At 41.1% G+C, this 22,318-nt stretch overlaps 1 protein-coding gene across 1 annotated transcript in view; it reads left to right on the top strand.

Annotated features, from left to right (window-relative positions):
- The first annotated feature begins 505 nt into the window (after positions 1–505).
- PAK5 (p21 (RAC1) activated kinase 5) overlaps positions 506–22,318 on the top strand; it is a 392,301-nt gene continuing 370,488 nt past the window's right edge. Inside the window, exon 1 of the mRNA XM_043884728.1 lies at positions 506–797. The gene's annotated coding sequence lies outside the window, so the exon portion shown is untranslated. The remainder of the gene's footprint in view (positions 798–22,318) is intronic.

The following is a 22,318-nucleotide window of genomic DNA, read 5'->3' as shown; positions in this document are numbered from 1 at the left end:
TGGGCTGGCTGCTTGCAGGAGGGCCACCCAAAGGTCACAGGAGAGGGATTCTCTAGATCTCGGCTGCTCGGGGTCGGAGGACCAGTGACATCAGCATCCCCTGGGGGCTTGTTCAGCTTGTAGATCTCAGACCTCAGTGCAGAGCAAGCGACTCCAAATCTGCATTTTAATTGCTAGGCACCTTGAAGTTGAAGCAGCAAGGTTCCAGGTGGTAGCACCGAGACTAGCGGAAGGACCTGCCTCTCGGCCCCGCCCCCTCGCCCTTTGCTCTCCCCTTAAGACGAGCTCAGCCCAGCTTTGGCCCTGCACAGAATTTCTGCACGGTGCCTATGAGGAGGGGGCGTGCAGGAGCTGCCCGTGGATGGCAGAGGGAAAGTGGGATCAGATCAGCGAGAACGGCTTTCTCCAGCTCAGATCCCACGGCGTGAGACACTCCCCCCGCCCCCCCACGCCCGCAACCTCTCCACCCCCGCCCCCCGCAGCTGCTACTGCCAGCCTCCCTCCGGCCGCCAAGAAAACCCGGAGCAGCTGCGCGCGCTCCTGGAAAGTCCTCCCAGGGCGAAGCCGGGCAGCTGGGCATGCTCAGTAGCTGGGGGAGGCCTGGGTGGAGAGTGGGAAGCTGTGGCTCAGCCTCCCGCCCCTCCCGCCGGCCCCCGCCCCCTTTGCCCCTACCCAGCCCGTAGTAGTTGCCCGGCGTGCGCCCGGGGAGACCGGGAACATGGCGCTCCGAGCGATGTAGCCGCGGAGCAGGAGAGGGGGACGAGGCTCCGCCGCCGCGCTGACAGCCAAGCCACCAGGTAGGCAGGCGCGCCCGGCGGGGCTGCCCGGGTGGGTACGGGCGCGGGGAGGGGCGCTTGCGGGGATGCGCTCGGCGGGGACCCAGGCACCTGGCTTTGCCGGGAGAGGATGCGAAGCGGACATCTGTGACAGCGCGCGATTGTGCATCTCCTAGGAGATGCCGAAGGCTGGGGACCGACTGGCTGAAGGGGATGGATTCGGGAACCGCCCCCCGCCCCCCACGCCCATGCACTGCCATCCAGCCTGGGCTCTCTGCGGGTCAAATAAAGGGTAGATCTTTTCTGCTGAGCAGGAGGGCATGGGGGAGATTCCAGGATACCGGTCCTGGGAATGAGCTGGTCCCCCGGACCGCGGGCAAACCCAGCACCGGTTCTTTGTGTATACAGCTCCGCACGCCGGGGGTGCCGCGATGCCTGCTTCTCTGAGGACTGTTGGACATATTGCCAGGGCAGGATTCCCGTTTGGTTTTTGTCTCTTGACAGGTGTAGATTGGAGAATGCAATAGCTGAGCTTTTATGGGGCTGTTTTCCTTTGTTACTTGCCTTGGAGTGTGCGTGTGTGTGTGTGTGCGCGCGCGCGTGGTGGGTTGTAATGGAGAGAACTTCTGCTCGTGGGCACGGGTGTGGACAGAGCGTGGAAGAGAATCTCGATTCCAAACTCTTGTCAAAATTGCCTGCGATGTTAACCTCCTGGAGGATAAACTTGAAAAGTCCAGAGATTATCAGTGCCCAGTTTGAAGGAGAAGCGTGTTCGCCTTTCTTGAACCTATGTGTGCGTATCTGGAGCTTTAAACCTGGGACGCAAGGTAATTCCACATTAGATGTCAATTAAGGGAATTTGAAGCATTGGGATGTTTTTTATAGTGGTCTTCTTCTTCTTCTTCTTCTTTTTAAAGGCCAAATTAATAAAGAAAAAAAAAGTTGGCACAAAGCCAGAGGACAGTGTCGTCGTTAATAGTTAATGACAGCTTTAGAAGTATAAATATACTTTTGGGGAAATCAGGAAACTGGGTGTTCCAAAGGTTTGCACCAAAAAATAGATATAGGGTCTTAGGTAACTCTCAAAACCTCTCAGAGCATCCTTTTCCTTTTTGGGGTTTGGTGGTAGGTAAATAACTGTCTTAGTTGAGTCCAGATGGACCACACCACTTTTTAGAAGTCCCTCCTACACTAGAATTCTATGAAATTGAAACCACATAATAACAGCTTTGCACCTTACATTTGTATGTCTGATTTATTCAGACCTACAACTCACTGAGTTAAGGAGGAAAGGTAAATTTAGAATGTGCTTTTATTTTTTGATTTGTAAAAGATGGACATCTGTGACTATGAAGTTTAGACACACTTCCTTCCGTGCTTACAGTATTTATTTTTATCGTCTCTTTAGGTGGCAAGAATGAGTCAGTATCATCAAAATGAAATGGGAGAAACTTGAGAAAAATGCATTTAATTAAATTAAAACCATAAATGTCCAATCTGGTAATAATGCCTTGATTTCGAATGCATATGTGCAAAGCAGAAGCACTGCTGATGGGAGCAGTAGAAAATGAAGTTCGCTGATAGCACTGGGGTGATATTTTTGTGCTTCTCTGTGGATGGGTAGAGTTGAATTGTACTAAATCCCTAAACTTGTTAATAAACGTGAGAGAGAACTGCAGGCATTGAAAACACTTTGAGCCTGCCTTCTGTCATTTTGCTAAAATGTTGCTGGTGTGAGAGGCAAGTATTCTAGGATCTCATCTTGGTGGTGAGATGGTTGAGTTTGAGCTCTGACTCTTCTCTCTTTAGCTTTGTGATCTTGAGCAAGCTATTTAACTTTCCCAAGCCTAGCTTTCCTCAGCTGTAAAACAAGCCTAGAGCTAAGACTTAACCTAAATTGGGTAGAGGTATGGTTTACTCATAAACCACAACCAGTGGTGGTGATCATTATCAGAGGAAGGAAAATGGATGTTTATTTAACATATACTATATGCCCTGTATTAAGCTAGATAAGTTCAAATGTCTGATCTCATTTAATCTTCCCATCTAGAGCCTCTCAGTCACGAAGAGTCAGATGGGACTTAGTGACTGAACAACAAACAGATGGCTTAAAATGGCAGAAATATATTCTTTCTCAGTTCTGGAGATTAGAAGTTCAAAATCAAGGTTTAGTCAAAGTCATCCTTAAGCCTCAAGAGGAGGATCCTTTCTGGCTTCTCCCAGTTTCTGGTAGACCCAGGTATTCCTTGTTTTGGGACAACATAACTAATTTCTGCCTTAATCTTCACATTGTGAAGTTCCCCCACTTATAAATAAGGACACCATTCATATTGGCTTTAGGACCCATCCTAATTCATTGTGACCTCAACTTAACTTGATTACGTCTGCAAAGACTCTGTTTTGTAATCAGGTAACATTTTTAGGTTCTGGTTGGGCCTGAATTTGGAGGGAACTCTGTTCAGCCATGTATACCCTATGATCTGTATTTAATGACAGTATTAGTATTATGTTAGTATCAGTAGGATGTAAAGATAAAATAGCATGGATATTGAAAAGACTTTAAAGCTTATTTAGTCCAGGCAATATATTTGAATTTTTGTATACCCAAACATGGTAGAGAAAAACAGTGTTCAGAGGTACCTCATTTATACAAATGTCACTTGTCTAGAAACCAAGGTAATCTAGGGTTTCAGTCTTAAATAGGTAACATAGCTGACATGCCCTAGTCCAGATGGATTTGTTAATGTTTGCCTCCCTCCCTTTTTGCTACCCCACCAACACAATGCAAACAAACAGCAGAAAACCATATTAAACAACAAAAATAACAGTCACAAAAATACCCCAATCTTAACACCTTTCTAATCTTTTTTATCCTGGTAAATGGCACCCCTCTTCAGGAGTTGCCAGAAGCTCAGAAATCATCTCTGATGCCTCTGTTCTCTTTGCCCTCCATACCAAAAACTATCACCAATTTTTGCAAGTTCTGTCATCTATATCTATCTATAAACTCTTGATAAATTCTTGTTTACATCCTCGCTGTCACCTCCATCAAATTTCAAGTTGTTACTGTCTTTTGTTTGGTCCACTAATGGAGCTTCCTAACAAGACTCCTGGTGCCCAGCGTGGCCTCTCCCATCCTTCATCCAGAACAGGTAGAATCATGTCAGTCCCCTGCAGAAGATGCATCATGTACCTGGCACAGTTTCCAGAGATTCTTGCTGGCCTCCTCCTGGGCATCTCTTCCTCTTGCTGCTGTCATACTGATCTGTTTCTTAATCGTCCCCCATGCTTTGCCAGTTCAAGCTGTACTCACTTGGGTCTCCTTGATCTCTTTTCCTTATGAACCCAGATCTCTCATCACCTTCCTACTTTTCTTCTATGGCACTGAAAATTTGCAGTTTCCTATTTATTTGTTTGGCTATTCATTTAATTTCTGTAAACTGTGATGGCCATTTGTTTTGTGTCTTTCATGTAGAAGATGCTTAATGAATGGTCAATGAGTGAAGGAATGAGTGCTCTTCCTCATAGAATTTTTCTGTGCCAACTTAAGGATATGATATTTTAGAAACTATTTTCTTTACTACCTATATAAAAAGAGCAATTTAGAACTCATTCTGACTTTAAGAGGAGTTCTCTTGGCTTTAACAAATGCATCTTCAGAGAACTGATTTCCAGTGAGCAGTTAAGAATGAAGTCAAAATATTTTTTGACAACTGAGAGTTTTGTAAAAATGTCAGTCAACAAATATTCAAGTATTTCAGCAAAATATCTGTTGGACATTAACATTTTCCGTGCTGGGCCCTAGGAAGATAGTGGTGAACTAGACTTTTAGCCTTCTAGAGATTAACAGTAAATAACCCTAATAGGTAATGATAATATTGTTTATTGAGCATTTGTTATGAGCTAGGTTCTCTTCTTAGGGGCTTCCCGGCTGGCTCAGCTGGTAAAGAATCTGCCTGGAATGCAGGAGACCTGGGTTCTATTCCTTGGTTTGGAAGACCCCCTGGAGGAGGAAATGGCAACCCACACCAGTATTCTTGCCTGGGAAATCCCATGGATGGAGGAGTCTGGCGGGCTACAGTCCATGGGGTCCCAAAGAGTCGGACAGGACCAAGCAACTAACACTTTCCCTTTTCAAGTTCTCTTCCTTCCTTACTCTTATTACTACATATGGCTCTCCAGTCTTTCCCAATAATACAGAATCCAGATTAGATGCACAACAAATACTTGATGAATTAACAATTAGATGCTATTATCCTGATCTTTCAAAATAGGAAGCTTAGGTTTATCTGAGGAAAACAGACTCTGCTCAGAGTGCATATACAGAAATGCATGCAATTGCTTTCTGAAAATATCTAGGTTTGGACTCTGTTCTACTTTAAAAACTATCCTACCTGTTGTCTCTGGGGTTAAAATAAGAGACAGATTGCTGTCTACCTGAGAATAGGTTCCTGGTGTATTTCTCTGTCTTCCACAGTTGTCAAAATTCTTAATCATCAGCTGGATTGTTTGGTTTTGTCCTGTTTAATCCAAGTGAGAAGTGACTTACTCTCTTTCATTTAGAGGACTTTTTGGTAGTTTTGAATAGTGAGACTGAGTACCTGAGGGAAATGAAGGTGGTCCAATATGGGAACACGGGTTATATTTTGCATTTCTAGTTTGGCCTCAATTTTATGTCATTTTACTAGTTGCAAAAAGGTTATTTTTAAAAATAAAGTATCATTTAATGCATATACTTAAGTATTACTTTTTATCTAAGCAAGAAAAAATTAGACATTGTATCTTAATTTTGTTTAAAAGTGTTGGATACATAGTTGACTCAACTGAAACCTAAGAAACCAATAAGAGCGTTCAGTAAAGTGGTTGGTTTATAATATACATGTTCAGAAATCAAGGATTACCTCAAATGCTAGTACTTACTGGCAAAAAAAAAAAAATACAATAGAAAATGATTCTGTTTATGAATCTATACAAATACATATTATCTAGGAAAATTGGAAATGTATATAAAATACCAATACTTGGAGGAAAAAGGTATCTAAGGGCTTATGTAGGAAAGCTATAAAATTTTACTTAAATGCATAAAATCAGAAACAAATGAAAACTTGCCTTAGACTTAGAAAGATAGATATTTGATATGGTTATTTTTCCATGATCAATTATATAGTTTTATTGTATTGAGATTTGGAAAAACTTGTCAAAATGATTCTAATATTCACTTGGAAGAATAACTGTATGACAATAGTCAAGAAAAATTTGCAGAAGAATTTATATGGGGGTTGGGGTGGGTTGCCCTTCCAGAAACAAAAATAAATACAGTCATTGAACTACAATCATTATAACAGAGTAGTACTGGTATAAAAATCAATAGTTAGCTCAATGGAGTAGAACAGATTGCAAAGAGACTCAGGTAGTTTTTGGAAACAGAACTGCGATGGAGAAATCATTTTGAAACAGGAATATTTGACCAAAGAATCAAGCAAATTGGCTTAGTATACAGAAAACATTCAACTAAGAATCTCTGTTTACATGACTCACTAGACTAAATTCCAAATTGGAAAGTTCATCTGCCAGATGAGAAAGCCAGAAGAAAATATTTAATAATTTTAGGGAAATTACTTTTTAATATAAAATTAATGGAAAGAATCACAAAGCAAAATATAGATTTGAATATATTTTAAACATTTGCATGCAAAAAAATACAGTGTAAAGCAAAAAGTAATTATGAAGAAAAACATGGACACCAAGCATAACAGAACAGTTAATGTAATAATCACATCGAGGAGCTCTTAGATATCAGTAAGTAGAAAATAACATGCCAACAAAATTGTCCAAATACCTGATTAATTCAAAAGGAAGAAATGAAAAGGCTAACATACATATTTAATATTCTTACTATTAATCACAGAAATGAAAATTAAAACAAAAGTGATATGCTGTGTTTCATGGATTAAACCAGCAAAATGTATATATGTATATATAGATAAAATACTCAGTACTGGCAAGGATGCAGAGAGAAGGACATTTGCATTACTACTGGCAGAATAATTATACAATACAATCTCCCTGGAGAACAATTTGAAAATATGTCAAAATCTTTTGAAAGTTTAAATTATTTGACACATTCTTTCTCTGGCTTCTTATGTTAGTGTTTGCTAAATAAGTAGATGCAGACAAAAACTTAACATTGAGGATTGTTATAATATTCTGAAATAATAAAAACAATGAAAACAATCTATATAAAAGTTGGAGGTGGGTTAAAGCTATTTTAAAGTTCCCCTTGACATAGAAGAAAGACACAGCAGCCCCCAAGTGACAGGGTCTCACTGTTTTACAAACAGTGCCCCCAAATGTGGGAGACAGCATAGGGTAACCTACTTTGCAAAGTGTTAATATTTTAAACCATGTTAAGAAAATAAAAGCCAGAAAGTAGTCATCAACTTTCTCATCACTGCATTAAAAGTAAAGCTCTTTAAATTTTTCCCACCATGCCCCCCCCCCAAAAAAAACCCCTGGGAAAAACAAGAGGAACAAAATCTAGTAAGGTTTTAAAAGAATAAATTTAGTCATGTGAAAACCAAAATAAAATGAAGTCCCCCAAATGATAGACTATGACATGTATTAAAAGGGGTCATTTCAAAGGTTATGTAATAGCAAGGAACAGCCTTCACAACAGTTTTAACTAGAAATAACCAAATGCACTGCTATATTACAATGATATGTATTTCAGGAATATCCCATATAGATGTATGAAAACTGGAACAAAAACAAAATTAGGCAGTGTTTGGGCAGTAAAAATATGTATGGCTTATATTTTTCATACCTTCCTGAATTTTTCAAAATTCATTCAATGATAATGTTGTTTTATGAGTTAGAAAAAAAAATTCACTGTTCTACAAATATGGTGATGATACATATTTAGGTTATAATGGCTCAGTATGTGACACTCATTGATTAACTCTTATGTCAGGGTCTCTGCCAAGTGTATTGGCAATGACTGTTAGTTTGCATGCAGATGAAAGAAACTCTAGTAAAGAAAGAATTTACTAGAAGGCTCTCAGATAGCTAAAAGAATTGCTAGGAATGGGAGTGTCCCCTCAAAATAACCACCACCACTTCCAAAAAAACAGACTTGCAAGCAAACCAGAACCTAGCCCGCTTTAGAGTCTAGATATCATGGACTAGAGAAACAGGCCCATGCATGAGGGGTTTGCCTGGGCTGGGCCCCAGACCACTGGTTTTTGTGCTTGGGAGAGGGGTTGGCCCCTCTCCCCAGGTCACAATTCACTTGGCATCACAGAGGGAAAGGACCTTGACTGGCAGTCCTGTGGCCCTCTTTCTGATGAGAGAACCAAAAAAGATGGGCTGAGAGGTCAATGACCCAAACCAAACCAAGCAGAAAGAATAAAAATACCCATCAGCCCAGGACTTGGAGGCCAACAGGGATGAATTGCAGCCCTCCACACCTCCCCTGCAGAGGCAACAGCTGCTGAGATGGAGATGCACACGGAGTCCAAGGTTTACGGTACTGTGTGCATGGTGGTGACCCACATAAGAGATGGGATTTTCTCCTGGAGTCAGCAGGACATGTCCTGAAGAAGCTGGCTTTCCAGATTTGATCTTCATGTATGGGCAGGTTTTTGTTTTTGTAAAATATTTATTTATTTGACTGCTCAGGGTCTCAGTTGCAGCAGGCAGGATCATTAGTTGTGGCCTGGGAACTCTTAGTTGCAGCATGTGGGATCTAGTTCCCTGACCAGGGATCGAACCCAGGCTCCCTGAACTGGGAGCTGAGTCTTAGCCACTGGACCACCAGGGAAACCCCTGGACAGGTATTTTGAAGGGAAGATACTATTCTCAAGTGAGACCAGAACCAGTGAAAAGATGCTCCAAAGAACAGTTTAGCAGAAGCGAGAGGTACAGTTTGAAAATAGATGGAACACCAGCACGAGTCTAGGCGTCTTTTTATCTTGAATTATCTTAACTCTGAGTAAGTCTTTTAGTCATGTTTGAGTTTTAGTCAGTCAGTTCAGTTGCTCAGTCATGTCTGACTCTTTGCAATCCCATGGACTGCAGCATGCCAGGCCTCCCTGTCCATCACCAACTCCCAGAGCTTTCTCAAACTCATGTCCATTGAGTCTGTAATGCCATTCAACCATCTTCTGTCATCCCCTCCTCCTCCCGCCTTCAATCTTTCCCAGCATTAGGGTCTTTTCAGATGAGTCAGTTCTTTTCATCTATTTGTTTATTTGTTTATATGTTTGAGTTTAGTCCACTATGAATGATGAGTTCTGAGCTCAAATAACTTTTAGTTCTTGTGTGTGTGCTAAGTCACTTCAGTTGTATCCAGCTCTTTGCGACCCCATGGACTGTAGCCTACTAGGCTCCTCCGTCCATGGGGTTTTTCAAGCAAGAGTACTGGAATGGGGTGCCATTTCCTCCTCCAGGGCATCGTCCTGACCCAGGAATCGAACCTAGGCCTTCCAAATTATAGACAGATGCTTTACCCTCTGAGCCACCAGGGAAGCAACTTTTGGTATGTAATACTAAAAAATCACCCATAAATCAATCTATATTCTTCTTGCAGTTCTCATCATACATAGGACATGGCTGTGGCTGTCCAGGTAATTTAATGCTCAGGTTCATGTCACTTTTATAGCCTTTTATAACCTTTGCCCTGAGGAGAGGACACTTGCAAATGGGATGCAAAAAAAAAAGGTAATTATTCTTTAATTGCACTAAAAACAGGAAATCTTAAATTACGAAGGGAGTCCCTGGATACTGTATAGTAAAGAGTTTATCTGCTGTGTTCTCCCACCTCTTGGCGCCTGTGCAGTCAAGCCCCCTGCACTCAGAGCCCAGGTTGGCCCCCACTGGACCCTGCTTTGCATTCCTGGGACCTCAGACTTCCCCTCTTGGGAGGCTCTGGGGCTCAAGGCAGGCCAAGGAAGGATTGTTTATTAGTGAGAGGTGTGGATGGAGTTCGTAGTCCACATACAGAACCTGAAGCCTGGGGCAGAAGGAGTGAGGCGATGGGACAAGAGACTGGGACCCCTTACTTGCCGCGTCTGGGATCCCAGGATTCTGAGTTGAAGCCTGAGTTTCTACATTGCTTTGAAGGCATATTTGTCTGGTTAGGCTTATAGAACCTACTTAACAAATTTTAGCCTGGCTTATCATATTTAAGGCCTAGCGTGCTACAATCCATGGGGTCGCAAAGAGTATCACATGACTGGGCGACTGAACAGCAAGAACATCATATTTGAATATTTAGATGTATAGTCACGGAGACTCGTTGGTGCTGTCGTCCTCTCCAGTGTCAGGATTGCACCTGCTCAGGTAACTGTTTTAGGAAGGCCACGCTGAGTTATGCACTCATATACACATACACACAATTTGCTACTCCTGCAGCAGCGATGTAGATTATAAGAAAGGTAGCTTGCACTCCTGTGGTTGTAGTTAACATGTTGAAGAAGATATGTTAAACCCTCATCCCAGTATTTTACCTGTGAATCTTAATCATCATGAAAGCTCTATAAAGTAGGTTATTCAAGGCAAACAGTCATGCAGAGGAGTCAAACCCTTCCTCATCTGGATCCAGTGTCCACATAGACTGTTGCATACAGCAAGCAACTCAGTGGATTAAAAGTTTTGTTTGGCATCCTTAAATCTTCAGTAATTCAAGAATCACTGGATTAATCAACCCACTTTGACTCTTAAATCCTCTGATTTTGCATTTCGGTTCATGCAGGTTTCCTCAGGTAAAGGGCAAGGAATGTCTTTCATTGCCTTGCTTTGTTCAGTATTATGATTAAGGGAATGATCAAAACCAGGAATCAATATTTGGTTGTGTGTATAAAAAAACAAATTTAATTTACAGTTTAAACAAATGTCAGCTCTGGGATTCTTTCAGTCTTCAAGGAAGTTGCCATTTGTGTCCTTGATGATGAAGGTGAATGGGCAGAGAAGAGCCCCTTTGTCTTTCCTGTAGAGCACAGTTGATATCCCTAAGCCTCTGTTGCACCCCCATCTAACTGGATTGAGATGGCTTTTTGCAACATTATTGGTTCCGTCACTCTTTTAATAAATTACAGATAGCGGAGGATGGGGGCAAGCTCAGTTGTTCACACCTTCAGTGGCAAGTAGATCTGCGATCTTGTCATTCTTTGTTAGCATCACTTCTCAATTCACAGTCAAGGTTGGCATTCTATTTAAGAAAACTCCTTAGCTATTTTCTAGGTGGAACTCTATCCCGTTGCATCTAAGGATGTCCTTTGTGTCATGCAAATGGATTTCCCAGCTAATCTGTCTTAAGTGAGTTGCCTCCTTGCCTAATTTAGCTCCAGTGCAGTTTACTGACCTAGGAAGAGAGCTTCCTGCAAGTGAAGTGGAGAAAACTTGTACTTCATATGTTTCAAAGAAAGCATCTTCCTCCAAAGTAGGAGCAGTTGCTCTGTGAGTATAATTTACCTTCAAAAAACATAAACAATGATGGAGGAGGGATTTAAAGAAGAAAGTCTTACAGAAATGGAATGTAGAGCTTTCCTCCTCTGGAAAGGAAAGTATGGTGTTCAGTACATTGTTCATTCTCCTCTAGCTTTTTGAGACATGAAAACAAAAAAGAACTTTTCCAATAATATTGAAATAACAGTTATTCATAACTTGAATTAAACAGTAGTTTGTTTTGCCTGTTATGAAAGTTTTTAAGTTATTAGCTACCTCCAAGTTGGGCTTCCCTGGTGGTGGTACTGAGTCCAAGCTCCCTCTGCTTGCCGCACGATGGGCCAATGAATCCAAGACAAGGGCTGAGCAAGGAAGGGACTAACTGTGGAACCAGATAACAGAGAAGACGGCAGGCTAGTGCCTCTGATGAACCATCTCATTAGGGTCTGAATGCCCGGTTCTTTTGTAGATCAGACATTGGGGGGAGGTAAGGAAGCAAAGTGAAAAGGTCATTCATCTTGCAAACATCTCCTAGAAAGTCAAGCCTCAGGCAGTGGACGTGTTAATTTCTTGCTTCCTACCATCTATAGTTGGACAGGTTCTGAACAAAGGCACTTTAGTTTAACCCTCAGGCAGCGGAGCAAGATTCTCTGAGGCAGGCCATTCTATATGGTTACAACAAAAGCAAGTCAAAGAAACACTTCCAACGTGGCGTCAGAACTGGCTTCTTCTCTGCAACAGTGGCTCAGTGGTAAAGAATCCACCTGCCTATGCAGGAAACTCAGGTACCATCCCTGGGTTGGGAAGATCTCCTGGAGTAGGAAATGTCAACTCACTCCAGTATTCTTGCCTGGGAAATCCCAGGACAGAGGAGCCTGGTGGGCTATAGAGTGTTGCATGAGAGTCGGACACAACTCAGTGACTAAACAACAAGCTCCAAGCTGGGTCCTGCCTTACTGCTCCAGGCAAGAGTGCATTCTCCCTTCTCACAGCTAAGGAGTCCCTAAGTCTCATTAGCTTAACTTTCTTGAACAGCCCTTCCCTGGCCCACTGCATCTCCCCGTGTTACCTCTCACTTAGACCTTGTATAAGCTTCCCGTGTCTGCTTTGCCATCATTGCCTCCCCAAAATGAACATCTTATCATCTGGTGATCACCTTCTTACTGAGAATTTCCCACCAGCTACCTGTGTGTGCATGATCAGTTGTGTCTGTCTCTTTGTGGCCACACGGGCTATCACCCTCCAGGCTCCTCAGTGGCTAGGATTTTCCAAGCAAGAATCCTTGAGTAGGTTGCCATTTCCTTCCCAGTGGATCTTCCCCACCCAGGGAGCGAACCCAAGTCTCAGGGCATCCCCTGCATTGGCAGAGCAGAGGATTCTTTACCACTGAACCACTGTGGAGTTTGCCTGGGACTGTGGAGCTGTCCACGTCCTCCACATTCTTCCACGTGGTTCTGGTGTAAGGTGGAGTTTCAGACAAGGCGGTGAAGAAAGGAAGGCGACCTCAACGGAGACAGGCTGCCTTTATTCAGGCAAGGAGGGGCAACAGCCAGTCTGAGGACCAGGCTGAGTGCGTGCGGGATCAGGAAGACTTCGTATTTAAGGGGAGGTTTTCCAGAAGCAATAGGGGAAGATTTAGTCAGGCAGGGCGTTCTGGGTAATCTTTAGCTGAGATGGCAGTTTGTGGATGAACAGGGGCGGGGGGTCCCAGGCTGATGCAATCTGCCCAGAGCATTGGGTGGGACTTAAAGTTCAGTTTTGTCATCCCCGAAGTCAGGTGGTTTAGCAAGGGCCCTTGAGGCTGTTATCTTCTTTGTCCAGGCCCGAGGCCTTTGAGGTCTTTATCTTCTCTTCTAGGCCCGAAGACCCCTTCATTGGGAGACCTCTCAAGGCACTCATCACAGTGTTTTTGCAGTTGTTTTCTTCCTTGACTCCCTTATTGTACTACACTGATAATTCCTAAGGAAGATTACTTACTTCATCTTTGAGTCCCCTAGCACCTTGCTTTATGCATCCATACTTAAGTTCTTCATTTTTAATAGAGTTTGTGGATGAATGGATGTTACCTCGGCTAAAAAATGAGTCCAAATGAAGAAGAATAATGCCATGATTTAAAATTCTGAAATGGAACCTCGCAATAATGTGATCTACTTTTGATAAAAGAAAGACACATGAAAGGAAAGATGAATTCTCTGTTTCTAGTTAGAGGCAGATTCTAATATTGGATATGGATATAAAGTAAACATTCTATACATACTGAAAAGTAATGAAGCAAACTGTTACTAAAAGTTACGTTTCCAACAGTCAGTTCAGTTCAGTCGGTTAGTCATGTCCAACTCTTTGTGACCCCACGGACTGCAGCACGCCAGTCTTCTGTGTCCATCACCAACTCCTGGAGCTTGCTTAAACTCATGTCCACTGAGTCAGTGATGCCATCCAACCATCTCATCCTCTGTCGTCCCCTTCGCCCCTTACCTTCAATCTTTCCCAGCATCAGGGTCTTTTCCAGTGAGTCAGTTCTTTGCATCAGGTGGCCAAAGTACTGGAGCTTCAGCTTCAGCATTAGTCCTTCCAGTGAATATTGAGGACTGATTTCCTTTAGGATTGACTGGTTTGATCTCCTTGCTGTCGAAGGGCCTCTCAAGAGTCTTCTCCAACACCACAGTTCAAAAGCATCAATTCTTTGGTGCTCAGCTTTCTTTATGGTCCTAATCTCACATCCATACGTGACTTTGGAAAAACCATAGCTTTGACAAGATGGACTTTTGTTGGCAAAATAATGTCTCTGCTTTTTAATATGCTGTCTAGGTTGGTCATAGTTTTTCTTCCAAGAAGCAAGTGTCCTTTAATTTCACAGTTGCAGTACCACCTGCAGTGATTTTGGAGCCCAAGAAAATAAAGTCTGACACTGTTTCCATTGTTTCCCCATCTGTTTGCCATGAAGTGATGGGACCAGATGCCATAATCTTCATTTTTTGAATGTTGAGTTTTAAGCCAGCTTTTTCACTCTTCTCTTTCACTTTCATCAGGAGGCTTTTTAGTTCTTCACTTTCTGCCATAAGGTTAGTATCATCTGCATACCTGAGGTTGCTGATATTTCTCCTGGCAAGCTTGATTCCAGCTTCTGCTTCATCCAGCCCAGCATTTCACACACTGTGCTCTGCATATAAGTTAAATAAGCAGGGTGACAATATACAGCCTTGATGCATTCCTTTCCCAATTTTGAACCAGTCCGTTGTTCCATGTCTGGTTCTAAATCGCTTCTTCACCTGCATATAGATTTCTCAGGAGGCAGGACAGGTGATCTGGTATTCCCATCTCTTTAATAATTTTCCACAGTTTGTTTTGATTCACAGAGGCAAAGGGTTTAGTGTAGTCAATGAAGCAGAAGTAGATATTTTCTGGAATTCTCTTGCTTTTTCTGTGATCCAGCGGATGTTGGCAATTGGATCTCTGGTTCCTCTGCCTTTTCTAAATCTAGCTTGAACATCTGGAAGTTCTCAGTTCATGTATTGCTGAAGCCTGGCTTGGAGAATCTTGAGCATTATTTTGCTAGTGTGTGAGATGAGTGCAATTGTGCGGTAGTTTGAGCATTCTTTGGCATTGCCTTTCTTTGGAACTGGAATGAAAACTGACCTTTTCCAGTCATGTGGCCATTGCTGAGTTTTCCATATTTGCTGGCATATTGAGTGCAGCACTCTAACAGCACCATCTTTTAGAATTTGAAATAGCTCAACTGGAATTCCATCACATCCACTAGCTCTGTTCGTTGTGATGCTTCCTAAGGCCCACTTGACTTCACACTCTAGGATGTCTGGCTCTAGGTGAGTGATCACACCATCATGGTTGTCTGGGTCAGTAAGATCTTTTTTGTTATGTATGGTTCTTTTGTGTGTTCTTGCCACCTCTTTTTAATATCTTCTGCTTCTGTTAGTTCCATGCAGTTTCTGTCCTTTATCGTGCCCATCTTTGCATGAAATATTCCCTTTGTATCTCTAATTTTCTTGAAGAGATCTTTAAGCTTTCCCACTTTATTGTTTTCCTCTATTTTTTTGCATTGATCACTTAGGACATCTGTCTTATCTTTCCTTGCTGATTTTTGGAACTCTGCATTCAGATGGGTATATCTTTCCTTTCCTCCTTTACCTTTTGCTTCTCTTATTTTCAAATAATAGCATAAATAAAGTCAAATTTTTGAAAAACATTAAGAATAATTATTTGATTTCTGGATGCAACTTACACCAACTGTTCCTTTGTCCCAAACCTGGTATGAGTATTCTTGGTTGGTGATGTGACTTTTGCTTGAGCATTTATTGATTTTTATACTGAAATCTGGGGTTTTATTCAGTTCTGTTCTAACCTTTGGTACTTGTTTCCTTAGTAACAGATGTGCTATGAAGTGAGAAAAACCAGGAAGCTTGGGATGGAAATGAATGAAAGTCAGTGGTCTACCAAAGGTTTCTCCAGTGTAGGATCCAGGGTCTCGTGTCAAAAACATGGTCACGTGTTTTTGAGGAAAGACTCTCAGAAATAGAAGATTCTTGGGTGATAACCACAGGGACTTTAAAGGCAGCATATAGATAGTCTCCATGATAGCAGTATGTGTTTACTTTCACAGGGACTCCTGCCGCAGTGCCTGTGTTGGCATATTAGCAGTCTACACTGGCTGATAGAAACACTCACCACCAAGAGCCCACTAACAACTGGGAATAAGGGAGCTGCAAACCAGAGAACAGCAATGGCAGACTTTTACTATCCATGAAATATAGTTGAGCTGTCCTTTTAAAGCTGGAAGGTGTAGGAGAGCACTGTGAATTCTGTTAGGTACTAAACATTTGACAATGCCAATTTAGAGCAGTTTCTAGTCTTATGCCCTAGGTGTGTTGTGATTAGCACACATAGTATGACATCTCTTCTAAAAATTCAGAGTTGAGGATTCTTTAAAAAAAAAAATCATATAAACACAAATACAAAATTTGGCAACATCGACCATGTTTCCTCATGGCAACCATCCCCTGTGGCTGAGCATCTTAGTAGCAGCTGCCTCCACCATAGATAAGATGATGAAATATTCACTTTGCTGCAGTCCCCACTGCTCCCTACTGTGTACTATCTGGCCATTTTACTTGTTTTATTACCCTTTTTGGTCCTTAATATCTTTTGAATTTATAATCTTTGAATCAGAGAAGATTGCTCTATGTTTTGGGATCCTCTTATCCTTGTGTATTGTTCCTTCTTCATGCCATTTCCCGAAATAAGCCAGTTTATTTAACTGTAAGGTGAATGACATTTTAGAAAGATGTATTTAAAAAATTCCATCCTAGAAAATAAGTCTACAGTTAAGTGTTCTGTGATGGTATGAAATTTGAAAGGATAGAATTTGTGGATATTTGGTGGGAATATTTGCATAGTTACGTAGGCTTCAGCAACTAATTTTTTCAATATTTTTTCAATTTTGGAAGATTGTGAAAAAAAAATCCCATTTCATTTGAATTAAACCAAAATGGGAAAAGAAATCATATAGTCTTGAGATGGTTAGATGGCATCGCTGACTTCATGGATGTGAGCTTGAACAAACTTCAGGAGATAGTGAAGGACAAGGAAGCCTGGCATGCTGCTTTCTATGGGGTTGCAAGGAGTCGGACATGACTTAGCAACTGAACAACAACGGGAATATCAAAAGGATGTTATCATATTTCATAAGACATTATAATATGGAAAATCTAAAACATTCAGAATGCAGACATGCCCACAGAAATAAAGTAGAACCTTATAAATGATATGCATTCTATAGAATAGCTAAAAAAAAATCTCAAAATCAATATTGGAATCCCCTAGGGTGACAGAGAATAATGATATCCCTGTGCCTTACTAAAAAGTAATAATAACAAAAAAAGTAATGAAAAACGAATGAGATGGAAAAGTCCAGAGCTATCCCCAGAGTTTTTATTTGCTTGAGCTAGAGGAGTGAGAGAAGACTTCAGAAAGTGGTCCCCCTCCCTTTTTTCCCCAGACCTCAATTTTATTTTAAACACAGAGCACATTGAAGGGAATTTTCTACAGGGTATGCAGTGGCTGTAGGTGTCACCAGAAAACAGAAAAACCTTCGGTCTAAGTTAATCAATTAACAGCTAGGATTAAAATGAAGAGGCTAATGGGATCTCCCTATTAGGGTGGTGTCTGCTTGCTTCTGCTTTGTCCTTTGATAGATTAGAGGAAAAAATAGGAAATATATTACAGTTACTGTCCCCAGCTAGTCATTCATCCATTTAGTAGGCATTTATTGTGTACCACTGTGTTTATTTTGGGTGGCCCTTAAGCAGATGGGGACACATTAATGAACAGAGATGAAAATTCCTCCTGTGTAGGAAGAGACAGACAGTAGACAATAAACATCATAAGTAAATGCATAGAATGTAAGAAGGGGATTTGTGCTTTGAAAAAATAGAGTGGTCATTAAGAGGGCTCAGAAGTGCTGAGATGCTGGCAGGAAGGGGTGCAGTATTAAATGGAGAGTTGAGATAGGCCACATTGAGAAGGTGGCACTTGAAGGTGGAAAGTGAAGCACCTGCGTAAACTACCCTTGTTTCATATGGAAAAGCATCACTGGCAGAGGGAGCCCCATGCAAAGGATGGGATGCCCGGCTGGTTGAGGAAGTACAGAGAGGCCATTGTGGCTTGAACAGAGTGAATGAGGGCAGGAGCAGAAGGAGATGGGGTCAGGGAGGAGAGCAGTCACTGGAGAAATCTGAGCAGAGTTCAGGAGCTGACACAGTTTAGATGAGTCACTTTGGCCTCTCATGAGAGGGCTAGAGGATGAAGTCTGGCAGACGTGATAGATTCAGACAAGAGATGACGATGACTTGACTAGGCTTGTAGCAGTGACAGTTGTAAGGAGTGACCCTATTCTCATTTATCTTTTTTTTTTCTGCACAAAGTGTAAAGATTTTTTTAAAAATTGCATGTAATATAGGCAAAATGGTTTACTTATTTTTTATAAATTAATTAACTTATTTTAATTAGAGGCTAATTACTTTATAATATTGTAGTGGTTTTTGCCATACATTGACGTGAATCAGCCATAAGTGTACATGTGTCCCTCATCCTGAACCCCCCTCCCACCTCCCTTCCCATCCCATCCCTCAGGGTCATCCCAGTGCACCAGCCCTGAGCACCCTGTCTCATGCATTGAACCTGGATTAGTGATCTATTTCACATATGGTAATATACATGTTTCAATGCTATTCTCTCAATCATCCCACCCTCGCCGTCTCCCACAGAGTCCAAAAGTCTGTTCTTTACATCTGTGTCTCTTTTGCTGTCTCGCATATAGGGTCTTTGTTACCATCTTTCTAAATTCCATATATTTGCGTTATTATACTGTATCGGTGTTTTTCTTTCTAACTTACTTCACTCTATATAATAGGCTCCAGTTTCATCCACCTCATTAGAACTGATTCAAACGCATTCTTTTAGCTGAGTAATATTCCATTGTGTATATGTACCACAGCTTTCTTATCCATTCATCTGCTGATGGATATCTAGGTTGTTTCCATGTCCTAGCTATTGTAAACAGTGCATGCGGTGAACATTGGGGTACACATGTCTCCTTCAGTTCTGGTTTCCTCAGTGTGTCTGCCCAGAAGTGGGATTGCTGGGTCCTATGGCAGTTCTATTTCCAGTTTTTTCAGGAATCTCCACACTGTTCTCCATAGTGGCTGTACTAGTTTGCATTCCACCAACAGTGTAAGAGGGTTCCCTTTTCTCTACACCCTCTCCAGCATTTATTGTTTGTAGACTTTTTGATAGCAGCCATTCTGACCAGCATGAGATGGTACCTCATTGTAGTTTTGATTTGTGTTTCTCTGACAATGAGTGATGTTGAGCATTTTTTCATGTGTTTGTTAGCCATCTATATGTCTTCTTTGGAGAAACGTCTGTTTAGTTCTTTGGCCCATTTTTTGATTGGGTTGTTATTTTTTTTGGAATCAAGCTGCATGAGCTGCTTGTATATTTTTGAGATTAGTTCTTTGTCAGTTGCTTCGTTTGCTATTACTTTCTCCCATTCTGAAGGCTGTCTTTTCACCTTGCTTGTAGTTTTCTTCAGTGTGCAAAAACTTTTAAGTTTCATTAGGTCCCATTTGTTTATTTTTGCTTTTATTTCCAATATTCTGGGAGGTGGGTCATAGAGAATCCTGCTGTGATTTACATCAGAGTGTTTTGCCTGTGTTTTCCTCTAGGAGTTTTATAGTTTCTGGTCTTACATTTATATCTTTAATCCACTTTGAGTTTATTTTTGTGTATGGTGTTAAAGTGTTCTAGTTTCATTCTTCTACAAGTGATTAACCAGTTTTCCCAGCACCACTTGTTAAAGAGATTGTCTTTTCTCCATTGTATATTCTTGCCTCCTTTGTCGAAGATAAGATGTCCATAGGTGCGTGGATTTATCTCTGGGCTTTCTGTTTTGTTCCATTGATCTATATTTCTGTCTTTGTGCCAGTACCATATTGTTTTGATGACTGTAGCTTTGTAGTATAGCTTGAAGTCAGGCAGGTTGATTCCTCCAGTTCCATTCTTCTTTTTCAAGGTTGCTTTGGCTATTCGAGGATTTTTGTATTTCCTTACAAATTGTGAACTTATTTGTTCTAGTTCTGTGAAAAATACCATTGGTAGCTTGCTAGGGATTGCATTGAATCTATAGATTGCTGTGGATAGTATACTCATTTTCACTATATTGATTCTTCCGATCCATGAACGTGGTATATTTCTCCATCTATTTGTGTCCTCTTTGATTTCTTTCATCAGTGTTTTATAATTTTCTATATATAGGTCTTTTGTTTCCTTGGGTAGATTTATTCCCAAGTATTTTATTCTTTTCATTCATGGTGAATGGAATTGTTTCCTTAATTTCTCTTTCTGTTTTCTCATTGTTAGTGTATAGGAATGCAAGGGATTTCTGTGTGTTAATTTTATATCCTGCAACTTTACTATATTTGTTGATTAGCTCTAGTAGTTTTCTGGTGGTGTCTTTAGGGTTTTCTTTTTTTTTTTTTTTTCTTTTTCATTTATTTTTATTAGTGGGAGGCTAATTACTTTACAATATTGTAGTGGTTTTTGTCATATATTGACATGAATCAGCCATGGATTTACATGTATTCCCCATCCCAATACCCGCTCCCACCTCCCTCTCTACCTGATCCCTCTGGGTCTTCCCAGTGCACCAGGCCCGAGCACTTGTCTCATGCATCCAACCTGGGCTGGTGATCTGTTTCACCATAGATAATATACATGTTTCGATGCTGTTCTCTCGAAACATTCCACCTTCGCCTTCTCCCACAGAGTCCAAAAGTCTGTTCTGTACATCTGTGTCTCTTTTTCTGTTTTGCATATAGGGTTATCATTACCATCTTTCTAAATTCCATATATATGTGTTAGTATACTGTATTGGTGTCTTTATCTTTCTGGCTTACTTCACTCTGTATAATGGGCTCCAGTTTCATCCATCTCATTAGAACTGATTCAAATGAATTCTTTTTAATGGCTGAGTAATATTTCATGGTGTATATGTACCACAGCTTCCTATCCATTCATCTGCTGATGGATATCTAGGTTGCTTCCATGTCCTGGCTATTATAAACAGTGCATGCGATGAACATTGGGGTGCATGTGTCTCTTTCAGATCTGGTTTCCTCGGTGTGTATACCCAGAAGTGGGATTGCTGGGTCATATGGCAGTTCTATTTCCAGTTTTTTAAGAAATCTCCACACTGTTCTCCATAGCGGCTGTACTAGTTTGCATTCCCACCAACAGTGTAAGAGGGTTCCCTTTTCTCCACACCCTCTCCAGCATTTATTGCTTGTAGACTTTTGGATAGCAGCCATCCTGACTGGCATGTAATGGTACCTCATTGTGGTTTTGATTTGCATTTTTCTGATAATGAGTGATGTTGAGCATCTTTTCACGTGTTTGTTAGCCATCTGTATGTCTTCCTTGGAGAAATGTCTGCTTAGTTCTTTGGTCCATTTTTTGATTGGGTCATTTATTTTTTTGGAATCAAGCTGCAGGAGTTGCTTGTATATTTTCGAGACTAATCCTTTGTCTGTTGCTTCGTTTGCTATTGTTTTCTCCCAATCTGAGGGCTGTCTTTTCACCTTACTTATAGTCTCCTTTGTTGTGCAAAAGCTTTTAGGTTTCATTAGGTCCCATTTGTGTATTTTTGCTTTTATTTCCAATATTCCGGGAGGTGGGTCATAGAGGATCCTGCTGTGATTTATGTCGGAGAGTGTTTTGCCTATGTTCTCCTCTAGGAGTTTTATAGTTTCTGGTCTTACATTTAGATCTTTAATCCATTTTGAGTTTATTTTTGTGTATGGTGTTAGAAAGTGTTCTAGTTTCATTCTTTTACAAGTGGTTGACCAGTTTTCCCAGCACCACTTATTAAAGAGGTTGTCTTTTTCCATTGTATATCCTTGCCTCCTTTGTCGAAGATAAGGTGTCCATAAGTTCATGGATTTATCTCTGGGCTTTCTATTCTGTTCCATTGATCTATATTTCTGTCTTTGTGCCAGTACCATACTGTCTTGATGACTGTGGCTTTGTAGTAGAGTCTGAAGTCAGGCAGGTTGATTTCTCCAGTTCCATCCTTCTTTCTCAAGGTTACTTTGGCTATGCGAGGTTTTTTTTGTATTTCCATACAAATTGTGAACTTATTTGTTCTAGTTCTGTGAAAAATACCGTTGGTAGCTTGATAGGGATTGCATTGAATCTATGGATTGCTTTGGGTAGAATAGCCGTTTTGACAATATTGATTCTTCTAATCCATGAACACGGTATGTTTCTCCATCTATTTGTGTCCTCTTTGATTTCTTTCATCAGTGTTTTATCGTTTTCTATGTATAGGTCTTTTGTTTCTTTAGGTAGATATACTCCTAAGTATTTTATTCTTTTTGTTGCAATGGTGAATGGTATTGTTTCCTTAATTTCTCTTTCTGTTTTCTCCTTGTTAGTGTATAGGAATACAAGGGATTTCTGTGTGTTAATTTTATACCCTGCAGCTTTACTATATTCATTGATGAGCTCTAGTAATTTTCTGGTAGAAT

This window comes from Cervus elaphus, chromosome 23 (assembly GCF_910594005.1).
Source record: "Cervus elaphus chromosome 23, mCerEla1.1, whole genome shotgun sequence".
Taxonomy (NCBI): domain Eukaryota; kingdom Metazoa; phylum Chordata; class Mammalia; order Artiodactyla; family Cervidae; genus Cervus; species Cervus elaphus.
The sequence above is the reverse complement of the archived record's forward strand: the minus strand, read 5'-3'. Positions and strand labels throughout refer to the sequence as shown.